Source organism: Peromyscus maniculatus, chromosome 1, assembly GCF_049852395.1.
Source record: "Peromyscus maniculatus bairdii isolate BWxNUB_F1_BW_parent chromosome 1, HU_Pman_BW_mat_3.1, whole genome shotgun sequence".
NCBI classification, from domain to species: Eukaryota; Metazoa; Chordata; class Mammalia; order Rodentia; family Cricetidae; genus Peromyscus; species Peromyscus maniculatus.
In genome coordinates this window covers 207,938,845-207,958,933 of record NC_134852.1, presented here as the reverse complement: position 1 = coordinate 207,958,933, position 20,089 = coordinate 207,938,845, and positions in this window count along the sequence as shown.

Here is a 20,089-nt window from a genome sequence, read left to right as displayed (position 1 = left end):
GAAAACAGTATTTTCTGATAAGAGATTTGCCTCTGTTTAGAAACATATTATAGCACCATCATTTAACAAGCTATCTGGAAGTTTTTCTATGTATGAACTGTTCAGATCAGTTCACACTGGCAGGGGGCCAGACCATGCCACATTTAATACTGAGAACCGTGGCTCTGGTCCAGCATTGTGTTCCAAGTTGTGCTCCTGAAATTTCCAGCACAGTGCAAACTTCTATATTCTGCTGTTCATTCAAGCTCAGTGTTCAACACTTTAATAGTATCTCCCTGCTTGAGGAGCCAGTTTTCAGTCCCTTCCCCTTTACCTTAGACTCTCCAAGATCACAGTCAGATCTCCAAGATCACAGGAAGTGTGAGACTGAATTGCACTGTAGGGTTTCTAGGAACACTTCTGTGAGGCAGGGCTTGGCAGCTGAGGGGCAGCTGAGGGGCAGGCAGCCTGGGTTAGGACACAGGTGCAGGAGAAGACTAGAAATATGGCTTCCCTTGGCCTTTTTGCTGCCCTACTGAGTTCACACTTGCCAGTCTCCAAACTCAGCGATAGGTTCAAGGCCCAGCTCCTCTGCAGTCTCAACAAAGCAGCTTTTGAGCAAGAGGGCAAATAGGAGGGCAGGAATTTTCTACTTTTCAGTGCTCTGAGGAAGATGTGGAGACGTGCTGGGCATTATTTCTCTAAGTCCATGTAAGACACCATGCTTTTTAGGATGTAGGTTTAGGATAGAACAGAGAAAACATTACTGGCATTAGCTTGAATTTTCCTCTTAAACTAACTGGCAAGGTAGGAAATGCTACACCTTCTGAGCTAACTCCTAAGCCAATTTTTAAATAGATATACAGTGAGCACTCCCATGAGTTGGCATATAAAAAGCAAGAGTAGAGTTTTGTACAACTTTGGTTAAAAAAAAAAAAAAAAACCTTGAGATCCCAGGAATGCAGATGATGGTCACAGACTCTAGTGTCAATATATATATATATATATATATACTTTTACTGGAAAAGATGGGTGGTGAGGCTTCTGCTTTAACATTAGAAAGGATCTGAGTCTGTAAGATGAAGAGCAAAAGGAAGAATACACAGGCACTGAACTGGATTTGATAAAAGTTAATTTCTGTGATAGTATGGGTTATTAGTTTTGATACCACAGCATATGTAATTGAATAATTGAGCAAATGGGTGGTGACTGGTAAAAACTGCTCTAGCTTGTTTCAGGGAGTCCAGCTGGTGCTCAAGCTTGTGACAACTCTATGGTGCTATTTTACAAGCAGAATGTAAGAATTATAGGTTCACGGAGCTCTGCACCAATTTTTGTTAAAGCACGTCACATATTGTCTTAGCTAATAGCCAAGACAAGTAGAGTGACAGTGATCTGAACAATACCAAAAGCTGAGCAGTTGGATCAAGTGAAACTCTGCCACGTATGAACTTCATGCCTCAGTTTCTTCATCTTTAAAATGAATAGCTGGACATGGTGCAGCCTACTGAAATTGTAAAGGAAGGCCTAGGAGACCAGGCAATGTGTAGCAGGGTTGGCTTTCATGCAGAAAGTATCTGAGTGGGTGATGCGCAGCATCTGAGCATATGGAACCAAATCTACAGAGTGGTGGCCAGTGTTCTGATGATACCAAGCATGTGAAGTATCTGCTGAGTCAAGCTGTGGGCAACTAGTGCATCAGCCCATGGAAGAGGCCAGCAAGCTGTTCATAGTGAGGCTGGACTGTCGGGGTATCCCTGCTTACTCAATCTCATGGAAGGAGCCTATGCCCATTTTCCTCCATTTTGAAATGAGAATGCTTACTCTATGCTCTGGCATTGTATACTAGAACTATGTGAATTGGAATAGGGGGTTTACAGAGGTTGTGTCTAGGGCTGTCTTGAGTCTTGGAACATTGAACTTTGACTTTTGGATAAGTCTGGAAAGGCTAAGACTTTAGGAGTCTTCAAGTTGGACTGAACTTACTTCCTGTTACAACATGGACTGGGATGAAACAGTATGATTGAAAACAGTGTGTCTACACAAGTAGACACAGGATGGTTAATTCTCTGAGTTGATTTAGAAACACCTGGGAAATTGATGATGCACATCCTTGGGATTCTCACTGAGGACTTTTCTGGAGAGAATTTACTGAGGAGTAAGATTCACTGCTTGAGTGTTTTCTTGGTGTCCTAGACTACTTTGGCTCCTCTAATTCTTCCTCCAACTCTTCCATGGTCCCCAGCTCTGAGGGGAGGGGCCCAATGGAGACATCCAGTTTGGGCTCCCTCTTTACCTGATTCAGCAGAATATCACTAGGAATCATTTCACTGATGCCTTTTTTTCTACTCTTGGTCTCTGGGCCATCCAGCCTCCAGTTCCTGACCATTTAGGCAATGTTGAGCATGGGCTGTTTTTCCTGGCATGGGCCTGAAATTAGACCAGTCATTGGTTGGCCACTCCCACAAGTTCTAAGCCACCATTATCCCAGCACATCTTGCAGGTGGAAGATTTTGTGGTTGGGTTGATGTCTCAGTCCTACGGTAACTGGAAGACTTGCTTGGTTACAGAAGGTGGGTGGTTCAGGATCCATATCTTCCATTACTAGGAATCTTCGATAGGGTCACCCTCATAGATTCCTGGGAGTTTCCACATTATCCCCCCCAAATGTCCCCCAATTCCAGTTATCTCTCTCTGTACTCTCTCCTTTCATGCCTCTCTCCTACCTAATCTCTCCTGTTCCCATACCCACCTGCCCCCAGTCCACCCACATCAACTAAGCAGAGCTCATAGGGCTCACAGAGACTAAAGCTGCAATCACCAAACCTGCATATGTCTGTGCACGGTCCTCTGCATTTATATTATGGTTGTTTAGCTTGAAGACTTTATGGGAGTAGGGATGACTGACTCATTTGTCCGCTCTTGAGACCTTTCCACTCCTACAGGGTGGCCTTGTCCTGCTTTGATCTGGGGGTTTGTACCTATCCTCTTTGTAGCTTGTTATGCTGTGTTCGGTTGATATCCTTAGGAGGCTTGCTCTGGATCTGGGGTAGAGAGGAGGTGGAGGGTGATGGGAGGAGTAGAGGGAGGGGAAACTGCAATCAGGAGGTATGAGAGAAGAATAAATAGAAAGAAAAGATTACAGTTGAAGATGAAAAACAAAACTATGTATATTCACCCTGAATGTGGGAAGCACCACTCATCCCATCGGCTCAGGGCTGGGCAGAATGAAAGGGAAAAGGGGGAGGGCCAATGGTGCGCTGATACTCCCCTTTCCTCTGCTTCCAGGGCCACCATGATGCAAACCTCTCTGCTTGGCCGTGCACTTCATACTGACTGAACTCTCTGTGATTCACATCTTCCCTCCTTTATGTAATGTATTTCAGGTGTTTGCTCACAGTCATGGGAAAAATAACTAACTCAGCACCCTTGAAGTGGTATGAGGGATGTACCACTTTATCTAGGCATTTCTTCTTCCAACCTGGGAAATACCTTGGACAGACTCAGCAGAGAAGCATCTCACAGCATGCCCCACCGCTAGTACTCAAACTTATGGAAACCATCATGGCGATGAAACTCTTCAAAACTGTTAAATCAAGGAGAGCATGAGGGAGACGTGGCTACTAAAGTTAATGTGGCATTCTGGGTAAAAAACCATGAAGCAGAAAAGATGCATTAGAGTAAAACTAAGGAAATATGAATAAAATGTGGGCTTAAGTCTATTATGCTGTGTAGATGTAACCAACCGTCTTATTAAATAAGAAACACAGAAACAATGTAAAAGAGAAAGCCGAGAGGTCAGAGCTCAGAGCTAAAATCTCACCCTTCCTCCTGCTGTCCCAGCTTCGCGAAAAGAGACCTACCTCCTGTCGGTTCGTATTTTTAAAGTATGTTGTTCTGCCGTCTCATTGGTTGTAAACCCAAACACATGACTGCCTCGTCACTGTCTGAATGTACAGCCCCCTAGGTCTTAAAGGCATATGTCTCCAATGCTGGCTGTATCCCTGAACACACAGAGATCTTATGGGATTAAAGGCGTGTGCCACCACCGCCACACTCTTGCTATGGCTTTAATAGCTCTGACCCTGAACACACAGATATCTACGGGATTAAAGGCGTGTGCCACCACCGCCACACTCTTGCTATGGCTCTAATAGCTCTGACCCCCAGACAACTTTATTTATTAACATACAATCAAATTAATATTTCAGTACAAATCAAAATAATATTTCAATACAATTAGATTACCACCACATTTCCCCTTTTCTATTTTAATAAAAAAAAAAGCAAAAGGTTATGACTAACAAAAGGAAAACTATATACAAAAGTACAATAACTATATACAATATATACAAGTAATAAATACCTAAACAGGTATTTGACGAATCAGAGAAAATAATTCCATTATCTATCCTATTTTGATAATTCCAAGATGTATCTAATGTACTTTCTATCCTAATTAATTTTCAACTATAACTAACTAATCTTCAACCATAACTAACTAATCTTCAACTCCCTCAGAGACCCAAGAAGGGAATAATATTAGCTAACAAAAATAAAAACAGGAAGTGCATGCAAGCAACTTCCAAAAAAATTTTGTGAGTTGACAGAAACAGCCAGCTGCCTGGGCAGTCACCTGAGGTTTCTCCGCAGTGTTGGGGCATCATCTTCAGCCTATAGGCTTAGTGTATCTGACAGACTCATTTGTGAAGTAGGATGTACACAAGGTCAACAGTTCAACCTCACATTGGGTGAGAGCAGTCCACGTACCAGAAACACCTGAATTCCACTAGTGTCCTGTCATGATTCAGGATTTTAAATTCTGGAAATTGTTGACAGTTTTTTAATTCAGCTGTCCATTCTTCTTGGCTGTGTATATATGGCTTCATCTCAGCATCCCCTTCTTCTCCACATCCCTCTATTAAATGCCAGTCTACTTTTGAGAGGCATGAGCTTTCAGCTGCTGTTCCATTGTACAACAGAATCCATCGGCCCTCTGCCTGTTAAGCTGCCTTCGAAGAAAAGGGCACCATACCTTTTCCAGATGCGAAGGCCACTTCAGGGATGGGGCCATATTGTCCTGGCCTCAGAAGATGCCTTTTGATAAAGCCATAACCACACTTGTTTTGGCAAGAATCAGTAGTCCCTTGTTTCATGATCTGTCTGTCCATTTTGTCCTGTTGATTCGAGGATACTTTGTTGTCCAGTGGCTAACTTTTGCCAGAATGAAAGTTGACTCCATATGCAGTTTCTTCAATGCCCATATTTTCTCTAAAGTAGATTGGTACTGCCAGGAGCCGACATGTCTCAAAAAAGAAAAATTTTCTGAGTTATTAAAACATTTTAAATGCCATATTCTGTAGATCTCTGAAGGGTTTGAAGATGACCTGTCTAAAACATCTCTGCTCAATTTTTAAAACATATCCAATATGACTACAAGTTCTATGATAATGTCTAACTACTAGCTTTCATTTCTTTATATCCTAATAGTTGATAATAATAACATTCAAGGATCAGAAATTTGCATTACATTGTTAAATGGATGGAATAAATACAATTAGAAATATACATATAGCATTTTCTAACAATATCAGTTTCAAATTTGTGTACAATATAAAACAATTCAATCCAATGTAAAGTATTTAAAACTAGTAATTGTCTTTCTCTTTTCTTTCTTTTTTTTTTCTTTCTTTCCTTCTTTCTTTCTTTCTTTCTTTCTTTTTTTTTTTTTTTTTTTTTTTTTTTTTTTTTAAACAAGAACCTTAAATCTAATCTCCTTTGCTTAGCCTTTTTCCTAACCCTTGACAATAACTTGTAACCAACCCCCCTAAATACTGAGAATTATCTCAGACCCAGAACCCATTAAAAAGACCAAAAAACCACCCGCCCCACACCACCTCTTTGGGAATGTGGGCGTCGTATTCTTAAAATTGCTTCCTGCTGGGTATGGGCGAAGTTTTCTTTATCCTGAAAGAAAAATTTTAGGTTAATTGTCAAATTCTAGGAGAGGTAACTATATCCTTCATTATCCAGTCTGTGTATAATGCCAAAGTTGAGGGTTTATCTCAAGTCCTTATTCAAGTAGTCTTTGAGACTGGATCATCTCAGCTAGTCATCTCAAATTTGCTCTGAGCACCTTGTAGTTCAAAGCTGATCTATGGATGATGTTTGTCAGCTTAATGATATTATTATTGTCCACGTGGAATTGTTGTTGTTGTGGGGCCCCATCTTCTTTCTGGAGACTTCAGTTGATGTTAGGCCTGGCCATGATTTCCTGCAGAAAACTGATAAGAGACTCGAACACAAAAACATATATATGCAGCTAGCCTTTTTTCTAGAATTAGTTAGTACTCTATGTGACCATTCATATCTTAACAAAGTTTAAAATGTATATATATATTAATCTTGTAAATTTTGCTATAAAATTTATACTTTGAGAACAGTTTAAAGAATCAGAATAGAATCAAAGAGTTGAGATTAGTAATAGAATAGTCCCGTAATTAATTTTGCTTTTGTCCTGTACCATAGCAGAAATGGCTCTTATTCTGGCATGATACAGGGAGTTTGCATTTTCCTTTTAACAACATGCTTGATTTTAAAGAAGGAGAGAGCCATTCTCCAACTCCAAAGTCAGCTTTAAATTTTAATTGAACTGGGACTATTAGAAAACCAAGAGTGTTAAATCTTTAGAGAAAAGCAGAAACAAACATTTAGGAAGACATAAAATTTTTTTAGATAATATATACCCATACACCGTTTCACTCTGTTTCTTGGGATAGATGATTTGTCCCTTTTCTTCAGTTGTCTCATTTGTCCAGTGTTCTTCAGATTCCTTAACCTTCATTCTCCTAAAAGACAAAAACAAAAACCTTTCCCCAAGACTAATTTTGGGGATGTTCCTTTTTGGCAAGTTATTATCTGATGAAATGAAAAGGCATGTTTTATTGATACAAGTTAGTTTAAATTGGATGTTCATGCTGGTTGATGAACTATCACCTCCTCTAATTAAGAGGTCTCTCTTGTTCAAATCGAACCTTTATCAATTTTGATGGTACCCACAGCTTATCTTCTCCTGTAGAAACAAAAGCAAAACCACGTCCCCAATGTAATACATACCCTGGTTTCCATTCTGAGGTCAGCACATCCTTAAAGTATATAGGCTGATTTAATTCTGTAGTTTTTTCTATTATCCAATGTCTCTCTGCAGCTGTTGTTCCTTTCTCATTGGCATTCAGAAAATTCAAAGTTAGAAGAGCATTATGCAGTCTATTTCTGGGGGTTTTTGTTACCCATTTCTGTTTATTTAGCATATCCTTTAGAGTTCTGTTTGATCTTTCTATAACTGCTTGACCTGTAGGATTGTGTGGTATGCCTGTAATATGCTTTATATTGTAATAAGCAAAAAACTGTTTCATTTTAACAGAGACATATGATGGAGCATTGTCAGTTTTGATTTGTGCAGGTATACCCATGATGGCCATAACTTCTAGCAAATGAGTGATTACAGAATCAGCTTTTTCAGAACTCAAAGCAGTTGCCCATTGAAATCCTGAATAAGTATCGATAGTGTGGTGTACATATTTCAATTTTCCAAATTCTGCAAAGTGAAACACGTCCATCTGCCAGATTTCATTTCTCTGAGTACCCTTTGGGTTACATCCTGCTGGTAATGGCGTCTGATTGTAGAAGGAACAAGTAGGACATTTCTTTATTATTTCTTTGGCTTGTTGCCAGGTTATGGAAAAATCCTTTTTTAAACCTTTACTATTAACGTGATGTTTTTTATGAAATTCTGAGGCCTCCAGCACATTTCCTATCAATAATTTATCAATCTCTTCATTGCCTTGTGCTAGAGGGCCTGGCAGACCAGTATGGGATCGAATGTGAGTTATATATAAAGGATGATTCCTTTTCCTGATTGTATCTTGTAATTGAATAAATAGTGAAGTTAATTCTGAAGCATCAGGGATAAATTCTGCAGTCTCAATATGTAACACCACTCTTTCAGCATACTGAGAGTCAGTTACTATGTTGAGAGGTTCTGAAAAATCCATTAATACCAACAGAATAGCATACAATTCTGATTTTTGCACTGAATTATACGGACTTTGAACCACTTTACTTAAATTTTCTGATTTGTAACCTGCCTTTCCTTCTTTGTTGGCATCTGTATAAAATGTACGAACTCCAGATATGGGTTTTTGCCGTACAATTCGAGGCAAGATCCATTCAGCTCTCTTTATAAGATCAATTCTATTGCTTTTGGGATATTTGCTGTTAATTTCTCCCAAAAAATTACTGCAAGCTCTTTGCCAAGGTTCACTTTCTGTCCATAATTTTTCAATGTCCTCCTTAGTTAATGGTACGACAATTTCTGCTGGGTCTATGCCTGCTAATTGACGAAGTCTCAATTTTCCTTTGTAAATCAAGTCAGAGATTTTTTCCACATAAGTTTTTAATTTTTTATTTGGTTTATTTGGTAAAAATATCCATTCCAATATAATATCTTCCCTCTGCATTAATATTCCAGTAGGAGAACGCCTAGAAGGTAAGATAACCAAAATGCAATCCAGCTTTGGATCAATACGATTCACGTGTCCTTCATGCACTTTCTTTTCTACCAAGGCTAATTCTTTCTCAGCTTCAGGTGATAATTCTCTTGGACTATTTAAGTCCTTGTCACCTTCTAAGGTTTTGAACAAATTAGTCAGTTCATCATTTTTTACCCCAATAATAGTTCGTAGATGAGAAATATCTCCAAATAATCTTTGAAAGTCATTAAGAGTCTGTAGTCTATCTCTCCGAATTTGCACCTTTTGGGGTCTAATTTTTTGTAGCTCTATTTTATATCCTAAATAATTAATAGAATCTCCTCTTTGTATCTTTTCAGGAGCAATTTGTAATCCCCAGCGAGGCAAAATTTTCTTTACTTCTTCAAACATTATTTCTAAAGTATCTGCATTTGAGTCAGCTAGTAAAATATCGTCCATATAATGATAAATTATAGATTTAGGAAATTTTTTACGTATCACTTCCAATGGCTGTTGTACAAAATATTGGCACAGAGTTGGGCTATTCAACATTCCCTGTGGGAGGACCCTCCATTGAAATCTTTTAACCGGTTGAGAATTATTATAAGTAGGCACTGTAAAAGCAAATCTTTCTCTGTCTTTTTCTTGTAAGGGTATTGAAAAGAAACAGTCTTTTAAATCAATAACTATGAGAGGCCATCCTTTTGGTAACAGAGTAGGCAAAGGCATCCCAGATTGTAGAGAACCCATTGGCTGAATTACTTTGTTAATTGCCCTAAGGTCTGTTACCATTCTCCATTTACCAGATTTCTTTTTAATAACAAATACAGGAGAATTCCAAGGGCTGGTTGATTCTTCAATATGCTGAGCATTTAACTGTTCTTCTACCAGCTCTTCTAAAGCCTGGAGTTTCTCTGTTGTTAAAGGCCATTGCTGGACCCATACAGGCTTGTCTGTTAACCATTTTAAAGGTAGAGCTGTTGGTGTCTTTGGAAGATCATCAGTTATTGTGCCCTGTTCTTGTATAATATGGATGGCTGGTGACCACTCATTAGAACAATATCTTCTAATATTTCTCTCAGTAACATGTGCTAGTTTATGATTTGTTTCTGAGATTGGAGGGATGTTAATCTGAGTATTCCATTGTTGCAACAAGTCTCGACCCCACAGGTTCATAGTTATGTTAGCCACATATGGTTTTAATTTTCCTCTCTGTCCTTCTGGACCTATACATTCGAGCCATCTTGCACTCTGTTTCACCTGAGATAATGTCCCAATTCCTAACAGTTGAACGTTTACCTCCTGAAGAGGCCAAGTTGGATGCCAAAATTCTGGTGCAATTATGGTAACGTCCGCACCTGTGTCTACCAGACCAGACAACAAAACACCATTTATTTTTATCGTTAATTTTGGTCTTTGTTCATTAATAGAAGTTTGCCAAAAAATTTTCTTTATGTTTTCTCCTGAATTTTCTATTCTCTCTGTTTCATCATTCTGACCAGCATGATTTATTCCAATAGGCATTTGGTTATTTAATCGCTCTCCAGAGCAGGCATTTCCTCTATAGCTGCCGGAAAGGTTTGAACTGGATTTGCACTGGGGGCCTGCCTGAGGCCCCTCTGGGAGTTTCCCGAAGACTGAGGCAAAGGATTACCCTGTCTGTCCTTTGTTGATCTACATTCGTTGGTCCAGTGTTTTCCCTTACCACACCTTCTGCATACTCCAGAAGGAAGGGGCATTCTGTTGCCATTGTTCCTTGAAGAAACATTGTTTCTGGAAATGACCTGTCTACAGTCCCTTTTCAAATGTCCTTGCTTTCCACATCCAAAACATCTAACACTCCTCAAACCTTTTGAAATTACTTCTCCTACCCATGTATCATCATGCTCATCAGCTTCAACATTAATTGTTTCTCTAATCCAATCTTCCATAGGTGCAGATCTTGCCCTTAATGGCCTGATTATTCTTTTGCATGCTGCATTCGAATTCTCAAAGGCCAAAGATTCAATTATTGCCTTACCAGCTTCTGAATCCGAGACCGTTCTCTTTACTGCTGACGCCAGTCTTTGTAAAAAATCTGTAAAAGACTCTTTTGGGCCTTGCTTCACCTTTGTAAATGACTCAGATTTTTTTCCTGGTTCCTCAACTTTGTCCCATGCATTCAAGGCTGCCGTTCGACATAAAATTAGGGTTTGGACATCATATAAACATTGTGCTTGTGCTGAAGCATATTGGCCTTCGCCCATAAGCTGATCCTGGCAAACTTGTACTCCTTTATCCCTCCATTGTTTTTCTATGTTTTTAGCCTCCTCCTTAAACCAAGTCAGAAATTGAAGTCTCTGGCTGGGTTCCAGAACACCTTGTGCGAGGTCCCGCCAGTCCTGTGGTACTATCCTATTATATGTTGACCAAGTGTTTAACATTTGCTTTACATATGGGGAATGCATGCCATAAGATACTATTGCCTCCTTAAACCTTTTTAAATCCAACATTTCAATTGGAGCCCAAGTATTTTGTGTAGCCATTTGATCAGGCATCTGCTGTACTGTTACAGGATAAATTAAGGGTGACTGTGTGAAAACAGGCTTTCTTTCTGCAACCTTATGATCCCGACTTGAAACAACTTCACTGTTAATTTCTTCTGTCTGAATTTTTACAGGTTTAACAAGTTCTTCTAACGCTGTTATCCTGGCACTTAAATTGACTATCTTTTTAAATATTAAAATGTGGATTATTATAGTGATGAGGTGCATAATTCCACCAATACTAATATTATATAGTTGTTCCATTGCCAGACTGCCTAAAATTTCGAACAAAAACCAATTTTCTTCCAATGCACACATAAAACCCATTTGTTTTTTAATGTGGAAAAAAAATTCTCTTTTAGATAGTTTCCTTTAAAATATCTGATATATTATGACTTACCAAATCTGCGTAGAACAGTAGAAATCCGAGGGGATTTTCAAAGCAGCCACCTAGTGTCCCAGGTGTAAATCCAGAGAGAGAGAGAGAGAGAGAGAGAGAGAGAGAGAGAAGAGAGAACGCACAAGAAAGCGTAGCTGGCTAAAGCTTAAATGCAGCCACGTGTTCCCTCTTGTGCCGAGTCAAGGCTTGGGTCTGGCTTCCTTAAGCTCCGACCACGTGCGTTTACAGGCAGGGCCCTGTTCGGCAGGGCAGGTCTGAGTTGTTTGTAGCACCGGCTTTAGGCAAGCTGTTCACAGACCTAGGCCTGGGCTAGAAGTTGCTACCCGGACTAGGACGCCAGCAGCTCGGACTAAGAAGCCGATCGCCGCCGGCTGCCGTGTGCCGCCGCTGCCGCCGCCGCTGCCGCCGCCGCCGCCGCCGCGGGCCGCCTGCCGCCCTTGCGGGAAAGCGGACCTGCCGCCAAGCCAAGCAGTTTTTAATGGATTCTTGTCACGTTGGGCGCCAGATGTTCAGTCGGTAGAGCATGAGACTCTTAATCTCAGGGTCGTGGGTTCGTGCCCCACGTTGGGCGCCAGATGTAGATGTAACCAACCGTCTTATTAAATAAGAAACACAGAAACAATGTAAAAGAGAAAGCCGAGAGGTCAGAGCTCAGAGCTAAAATCTCACCCTTCCTCCTGCTGTCCCAGCTTCGCGAAAAGAGACCTACCTCCTGTCGGTTCGTATTTTTAAAGTATGTTGTTCTGCCGTCTCATTGGTTGTAAACCCAAACACATGACTGCCTCGTCACTGTCTGAATGTACAGCCCCCTAGGTCTTAAAGGCATATGTCTCCAATGCTGGCTGTATCCCTGAACACACAGAGATCTTATGGGATTAAAGGCGTGTGCCACCACCGCCACACTCTTGCTATGGCTTTAATAGCTCTGACCCTGAACACACAGATATCTACGGGATTAAAGGCGTGTGCCACCACCGCCACACTCTTGCTATGGCTCTAATAGCTCTGACCCCCAGACAACTTTATTTATTAACATACAATCAAATTAATATTTCAGTACAAATCAAAATAATATTTCAATACAATTAGATTACCACCACAATGCTGTGTTAATGGTAGGCCATTAATTACAACAAATGTACTCTATTAATGTAAAATTTTAATAATGGGGAAATTGTATGTAGGTTAGAACATGGGGTACATCAACTTCTCAATTTATATATATATTTCTTCTAAAACTAATTTTGAAAGCATAAGTCTTTGTTTAATTTGCAATTTTTATCTTAAAATATAATTACATCATTTCTCCCACCCCTCCCATTCCCCCATGCCCACTAAAATTCATGGTCCCTTTTTCTTCAATTATTATTGTTACATATGTAATACATAAATATATAAACACAACCTACTGAGTCTGTTTAGTGTTAACCATGAGTATATGTTTTCAGGACTGACTACTTAGCATTGGATAACCAATTAAGGGGCTCATCTCCAGAAGACTAATTCTCCTCTTAGCAGTAGGTAGTTGCCTGTAGCTCTTGTTGTCTAGGGATGGGACCTCATGAGATTTCCTCCTTCCATATTTGCATGTCTATAGATGTTGTCATTGTTCAGGTCTTATGTAGGCAGCCATATTGTTGGGATTTCATGAGCTAGCATCTCTGTCATTTCCAGGAGACAATCTGGCAGCATCTTTACTGGGCTTCTGGCTCTTACAATCTTTTTGCCTCTTTCCCATGATGTTCCCTGAGTCTTAAGTGTGAGGGTTGTAGAAACACAACATTTCACTTTATTTAATTTTTTAAGCCCTAATAGTTAGAGAGAAGCAGACCTCTCCTTCATTCCTGCTCATCCCTCTCTGTTTTGGGATGTCACCATCTAAGGAATTATTATAGAAACTAGACTGGAATGACAAGTTATTCAGTTTCAAATTCTAGAAAGCGGATTGTCATTTTTCATCACATTTCATTGGACATACTGAGTCACATTACCATACCTGACTATAAGGGCCTGAGAGTATAATTCCTCATTTTTTTCCAGAAGGAGAGCGACACATAGTGAACACTGATAATGAACCATAAAACTCCTCTGGCTTTCCCATGGCAAGATTATAACCCCTATTTACTATAAGCAGTCTTCACCTTCCAGTTCTCAATTTCCTACTCCCTGCTTTGTGGGTTATAGGATGGAAGACACAGATTCTGTCCTAGAGGAACTTACATTTTGTTTGGGAAAATGACTTAATCATCAGGAACTATCCCAAGGCTGTTTAAAAGCCTGCATCAAATGATGAGTATGATGTAATTCATGCACTGAATGCTCAGAGGGGAATTTCCATTAGACTGGGCAGGGATGGTCTCTTAGCACACAACCTTCAAAAAAGAATGGAGAGAAGGAAATGACTTGAGAAACCGCCACTGGCAACATCAGGATTGAAGAGCCTTTGCAGAAGTTGAACTAAATATACTTAATCTGCATTTGGAACATGTCTGTCCCAGAAGAGGTGTTCTCAAATAATTACATTTAATGTTTAATGACAGTTTAATGAATTTGGAAACAAGGATTATCCCACGATAATGGGCAGGTTGAGCCATTCTACAGTTACTCCAAATGCTAGGATAAGGAAGTTAGCTATTATCTAATAGAAATAGGGCACTGGTTTTCCAGGCACACAAGAGAAGTTTAACACTGATTGAGTCTTTGCAGACAGCATAGCTTCTTAAGCTTCGGATCTGACCCTAATATGAGTGCACATTACTGAATGTGTGTGTGTGTGGGGGGGGCGTCACAAAAGTAATAAGCTGCAATAAAACATTTCTGAGCACAGAATGATAAAAATTAACTAAAATCCAGATGCTTAATGAACATGAGGGGCCTCTGGCACCACTTGCTCACTTTGCATCAAGAGACACTACCAAGCCTTGGATTTGTCACAGAGTGTGCGCACTTTGCACTGTGCACTGGTGCATGCCATCATGCCACATGAAGCCAATGAATGCTGTTGGAAACAGCATGGTTCAGATCCTAGACTACTGCATGTTATAAGTTGTAATGCTTTTATTTTATATACAATATTTTCAGTCTTACAGAAGCTAATGGTTTAATTGCAGAAAATAGACTTTTAATTTTTTCCTTTTATCATTTTTCAACATGTATCAGATTTGTATATGCTTAGATAGTGTTATGCTGGAAGGTTTAATTTTTAAAATTACTGTTGAAGTTGCTGACTTGAGTGTCACAGTAAAATAAACCACTATGTGGATTTTGGCTTGGTATTGGAGAAGAACTTTCAATCATTTCTGAAATGGCCCAATCATACTTCTGCCATTTTGTACTACATATTTATGTAAAGTGGTGTTATCAACACTGATGATTATAAAATCAAAACATTGATCAACTCTGAAAGATGTTGAAGATGTCTTGTATCATATGCTATCAAATATTCAGCCAGCATTTAATTCTTTATGTAAAACTTTTTAGCACATTCATTTTGTTAGTAAAATCTCTCCAGCTTTCAAAATTGGTAAGATTGTGTGATGAAAGAAGATTCTTTTAAAAACAATTTTTTTATAATTTACTTTCACTTAAATGTTTGATTTATATACCTGTTTTATGTTCTGTATGTCTGGGTCAAGTGAAAATCTCTGGGGTGAAAATGTGTTATACCTATTCTATTGATACATAGAAGGAAGTTTTGTCTCTACCTTTCCTTAGGGCTTCAGGGATGAACTCCTTTTATCAGATGTGAAGTTCCTTAAAGTAAGGTTGACAGAAGAGGGCATTTGGTGATACTGCTTAAAGTAGAAAAGAAGAAAATAGAAACCTTGGTAGGTAGAATATGAGCCTCAAAAATATCCACGTCTGAGTCCTTGTAACCTGGGAATATGTGAGAACATACAGAGAGGAGACACAGACTGCAGAGATCAGGGTTGCCTATCAGCTGGCTTTTAGATGAGGCTACCCAGGTGGATCTAATGAACTCACTAGACTCCTTTACAGTGAAAGGGGAAGCAGAGGGAGAACCTGAGAGGAGCAAGTGAAGCAACAGGGGGATCGCAGGCAGTAAGGAGAGAATGAAGATGTGGTTAAGCAGGTCGGGGCTCTTTAGTAGTGTCAGGCAACAGCCATCGATGGCCATGAATGCGGAAGCCTGAATCCAGCTGTGCTAAGAGTCATACTTAGGAGCTGAGCAAAGAAGACACCTGGCTCCTGAGACTTTCTCTTTTCCTTCGTTCTTTCCTTCCTTCCTTCCTTCCTTCCTTCCTTCCTTCCTTCCTTCCTTCCTTCCTTCCTTCCTTCCTTCCTTCCTTCCTTTCTTTCTTTCCTTCCTTCTTCTCAGACTTCAGAACATTTAGAAGACAAAACTGGAACCTCAAATGCTGACAGTTTGGGATATTCTTCTGAACTATATTGTTATTCATGAACAGTTAATTATAAAGGTGTTTAACTTGGGCTTTGTGTACATTATCCTGTTAAAGTCTTACAGTAACTCCCTGAGGTAAGTATTGTTATTCTTATGTTGCAAGTTAATAGAAAAGGGCTTGAATACTTGGGATGACTTGCTGAGTTCACATCACCTGATCAGTTCTTCAGATTCAAATCTGTAGCTGTATCATTCAAACACTCATCTTTCCTCTTAGGCCAAGCTCTCATGCCCCATACCGGGAACTGTACAATGAAATGTAAACACAGTAGAATGGCTGGCTGGAGAGAAAGCATGGCAGGAGATGCAAAGTGCAAAGATCTTGATGGGATGGAGCTTTTGCTATGAACTAGAAGGGAGGGAAACAGTTGGTTTCTAAAGCAACAATGATGCTCCATGCTACTGATGAACAATGGAAAAATAAGAAGACAGGCTAACAGCTGCAGTAAGGTATGTGGCCCATTTCATGCTGTCATATTTCCTATGGTGCCACCATTGATGTACTGGAGCCTTCTAGGAACCACATGGCTCAAGATAGTAGAAAGTTGGTATTTGTTAATACATTGGTCTCTTGGGAGAGGAAGTACCAAACAGTAGTAGCTGGTCATTATGCTACCTTTGATTATTACTTTTGATTTTGAATTATGTGTGTGTGAATATGTCTGTGTGTAAGTGCATATATGACTGCAGATACTCATGCTCTTCAGAAGAGGGTACTAAATCCCCTAGAACAAAAGTTGTAGACAGTTGTGAGCTTCTCAGTGTGAGTGCTGGGAACTAAACTCAGGCACTCTACAAGAGGACCACATGCTGTTGACAGTTGGGCCATGTCTCGAGCCCCAACTTTGACTATTTTTAAGCAGTTTACTGCTGTTCCCCCTTCCAGCTGCTCATCTGATGCCTGTTACACAGATGATATGGCAGCTCTTACCTCATTTCAAATATCAGGTTATAGGGGGCACCCATTAAAGACTTAGCATTTTGGCAGAGACCCAGATTTGAGAATATCCACTTTTTTCCCCTACTTAGTAGACAAATTTAAGCAAGGTTTTCTAGTTCCTCACCAATAAATGAAAGAAAAAAAAAACATACTTTCATTTGAAAACACACTCCAGTATCAAAGACTGCCATTTATCCACTCTTATTTCAGTTGAAGTGATTAATATTCAAGTTGGCACTATGTGAAAGATTAAGCTTACTATGTATTCTCCAGCCATTTATGCTAATTGTAGTCTCATTTGTATTGAAAGATTCATAAAAGTATCCAGAGACACTTTATATTGAATTAAAAACTATTGTACTGGGTGTTTCAAGGCTCAGAAAAGAACAATTATTAAAATATATTACTCAATTAAACAGGAATCTGTAGCTACCTCCAGAAGTTGAATATACAGGCAAAAGTGTTAGCAGTTCAAATGGGTGCACTAAATCTGCAGGATCCTGCATTTATGTGGAATTGGGCAAGGAGCATACAGGAAATAGAGATAAACTGTCAGGAAGGGTCCAGAAAATTCAGGTTTGTTCTGATTCTCTATATCTGTTGTGGTTTGAATGGGAACTGCCCTCCAAGGTGAGTTTGGGCTCTTGGTTCCCTGTTGGTACTGTTTTAGAAGGTTGTAGACACTTCAAGAGGTAGAACCTTGGTGGAGGAATAAGGTGACTAGATCTTGCCTTGATGTCTGATAGCCTAGCCTCACAGGCTAGTGACTAGCAGCATCTTTTATGTTCTGTCTTTCTCCCTCCTCTCTCTCTAGTTGGAATGTCCTGCCTAACTTTATTCTGCCTCACCATTGGCCAAACAGCTTTATTTATCAACCAATGAAAGAAACACATATTCACAGCATGCAGAACGACATCACCCATTGGTTTCTGGCCTGTGGTCACAGTGTGGCCAATGCCTCTGTTTCTGTCATCCTGCTCTCCCTGCCAGAGTGGACTGAACTGCTCCACAAACTACAAACCTAAACAAATCTGTCTTTTGTAAGTTGTCCGTTGTCAGACATTTGGCCATAGCAATGGGACTAGAAACTGATACAGTTCCCTGGCAGGGAAAACCACTCTGGTCAAAGAAGCAGCCCCCTTGGGTATTGAATGGAGTTTTTTTTTTTTTCCCCCTTTGGGCCGCCAACTAGCTCCCAAATAAAGACACGGAGACTTGTCATTAATAATGAATGTGTGGCCTTAGCTCAGACATGTCCAACTAGCTCTTTTTACTTAATCTAACCTGTTTCTATTCGTGTGCATTTGCTTCAGGGCTCTTTACCTTTCTTTCATCCTGTAAGCCTTACTTTCCTCCTGTGCCCGTGTCTCTGTCTGTCTGGCCCCTGGCATCTCCCTGTTGTGTCCTTTCTTTCTTCCACCCCCCCCTCCTCCCCCTCTGCCTAAATTCCTCCTTCTACATACTCTCCCTGCCCAGAAGTCCGGCCTGTACCTCCTCTCTCACTGTTGGACGTTCAGCTTTTTTATTAGACCAATCAGGTGCCTTAGGCAGGCAAGGTAAAAACAGTGACACATCTTTACATAATTAAATGGCTGCAACACATCTTTACATAGTTAAACAAATGTAACATATCTTTGCATAGTTAAATATTCCTCAACAATTGAACATATTCCTTACCTAGTCAGCAAACTTCCAGATAATTTCAATCATCTGCTTGGCTGAAAGCCACCTGTTCTTTGCCTCAAGAAGAAAATGGCACACCAAACGAGGGGCTCAGAAAGGGAGACCCAAGTGAAAGAGTCTCAACCAATACAGGCCAATAGTGTCCCTTCTTGAAACACTCAGCTTGTCCTTGGTTTAGGCCTCTACCTAAACTCCAGCTGTTCACTCATATGGTGGGTTCTGAATTCGCCCCAGCTCCTGGTTTTGCTGCAAACTTCCTATGCTAAAGCATCCAGCACATCCAGACTCCACTGGCAAGTCCAGAGCTGCCTGGCAGGGGGCTTTGGCCTCCTGTTTCTGAGGATATTGGATATATGCTGCCTGCTGCTTTCTGATTTTTGGCTAGAGCTTTGTAGAGGAAACCTTACATAAGAATGGAAAATAGCTAGGAGGAAGGGAAAATAGATTGCATTATTTTCAAAACCTCTAACCAAAAGTTTTGTTTGCTGTCTAAATAAAGCAGCTTGCTCTAAGGCACCTGGAAAGTTGGCGCTTAGGATGCAGACTATAAAAGCCAACAGCGACTGCCTGGGGAGACTGTCAAGTCTGAGGCATGGATCGTCCTCCAGCCAAAGTTTCTGGCATGTTGTAGTAGAACCCCAATAAACAGTGAACAAAACCTGGATACCATCACACTCTCTGGAGGAATCCACTATTGGCCAGGGAGGGAGTTGCCTCAGGATTTAGCAGATACATCTGAAAAACCCTTAATGTAAGAACATAGGAGGACTTGGTGTGATCACTGTTGGTCCACTCTTTGCCCAGGGCCTCCTTTAGATGTTTGGAATCACTGATCTCTGTTCTTACAATCTCTGAGCTTGTGTCCCAGACATTCTGATGAGGAGCATAATGACTAAGGCTTTACTTGAGCTCACTCTTTCTGTACCAGGCACCATGAAGATTACAGTAGGAAGTAAGTACTTAGAATTAGCTGAGGTTACAAGGTATGAAGAATGCATGAACAACAAGGGCCAATTTAATGCCCATGTGGTCTCTGTGTTGATGGGGATCAGCTGTGGGTTCTGGAGAATTTCAGAAGAAAGCAGAAAGTGAAAAGATAAACACCATTACCTGGGGGAGGCTATGGGACTCTTCTTCCTAAGGTTAGTTATTTCTCCTTTAGTCTTTGGCATCCTTCCTGCTGCCATCTCAAGAACCTTGCATTCTTAGTTGTGCCCCCTCTCTCCTGAGTATGTAGTTGCTTCCTTGAAACCATGATTTCCTCATCAGTGCTTTCACATACTTAAAGCTACTTTACTAGGAACTAAATGAAGAAAAGATGGGGATGAGGAATGACGAAAGCTGTCTCCTCATCTTCCCTTACTCTACCATCTATTCCTTCTCATTTCAGCCATACTTCTGGAGCAGTGCCTTAAGCTGTGTCAACCCCCTCATCCCACAAAAACTGTTCTTGTTAAGGTCAGTGGTAATCTCCATATGTGCCATCATATTGTTTATCTCTCCTTGTACTTGCTACAGTCAGTATGGGCCTCATTCCTTCTCTCGTGTGTAGTAGTTCTAAAAACATGACCTTAATTTTTGTTCGTACTCCCAATGAAGGGGCTGCAT